The following is a 1,565-nucleotide window of genomic DNA, read 5'->3' as shown; positions in this document are numbered from 1 at the left end:
GGGGGGGGCGGTGCCACTGACTGAAGTGTCTTTAGGCCATTCCCAAACGGGGGATATTTGTCGTTTTCATGCTCAATAGAATTGTAAATGGGCTGATCCAACAATATGTTATGCTCACAACTGTGCCTGAACTTAACAGCACTGCTGCTTTTTCTTTTCTAATCCTTGCTATCGTCATTCCCTCTACCGGTACTTCTTTTGTATGTTTGTGACCCGTTATTTCCTGGGTGCCTTGATATTCGAAGCAGACTTTGTGCTGTTGAAGCTAGAGAGGTGGGCAGAGTAAGTGTGGTTCCCTGTAAGGACTAATTCTCTGTTGACATCAACCACTGGGCGCTCATGTGACCTTATGCAGATTATTTGCGAGCGCCGTAAAACCTCTACTAAAACAAACATAACTAACTAACTGAAGTGACGCTGATGAACAAATAAAAAAACACCTACCAAAATTACATCATGTATAGATGTTCATAGTTTATACTCCAGGCTTTGGTCCTGCAATCCACAAAATTCGTTATTAATCGCCTCGTGAGAATAGAAGACTAGAACAAAACGAGGAAGAACAGGGTAGTCTACAATAGGGTTTGGGGAAAAAGCAAGGAGGTTACTTGGGAAAAAGGAAGAAACTTCTACCGCTGTATATGTAAGAGAAAGATAGGGGGAGAGGGAGAGAGGGAGAGGCCGGAGGAGAAAGAGAGGACAGGCACGATACTATGTATATAGCACAAAGTGGACCGGATAACAGAGAATGCCGAGGGTGGACCGGATAGCTCAATGCTAGCCTGTTTTGTCCCAGGTGGATAAGAAGAGATAGGTTTGGGTTTGCGATACTGAATCAAAAATCGTTGGGTACGACCTTTGACCTGCTTTGACTGAATAGAGAAGGTAAGAACTAAAATTGATCGTCTGCAAGTGGCGACCATAAACGAGAAGGAAGGGTCAATGACTCAATACCTTACTGTCGTGCCCATGGATCCAGTCAATATTCAGATTCGCCGTGTATGTGAAAAAATGAGTGATGTTGAAGAATAAGCATAATGCATGGACACACAGCTCTCTTTTGGCACACTGCAACTTCTCTCCAGTCAGCTGTACGGGCTCTGGGGCCCATTGACCCAACAATTCTTCATTATATTAATATCCCAGTTACTGCTCAAAGACATTTCATTAATTAAAATCGGGTTCCGGAGGGTCGAGTTTCCCTGCAATCTCCCATTCGGTCGTCTATCAGCACGATAAAACCCGTCTCCTTGTAGAACGTCAGTTTTCGGGCGCCGTTCACCTGGTTTTGTCAGGTTTGCATCATTAGGACTACATTAAATTTTTCTCCAAACACATTAAACGAGTATGTTGAATATTTTAGTGGGATTCTTAATTCTTGTTATGGCATACAAAGATAATATGACTCTATGCCCGTTTACTAGATTCTATTCCCCTACAATAGGGCTCACTAAGCCTTTTTTTTAAAGGCCCAGATAACTAAATAGCGTGTTTTGTTCAATGCGATAAGATAAGATAAGATAAGATAAGATAAGATAAGATAAGATAAGATAAGATAAGATACA

This window comes from Aplysia californica, unplaced genomic scaffold, assembly GCF_000002075.1.
Source record: "Aplysia californica isolate F4 #8 unplaced genomic scaffold, AplCal3.0 scaffold00355, whole genome shotgun sequence".
Lineage (NCBI taxonomy): Eukaryota > Metazoa > Mollusca > Gastropoda > Aplysiida > Aplysiidae > Aplysia > Aplysia californica.
This window is presented reverse-complemented; position numbering follows the sequence as displayed.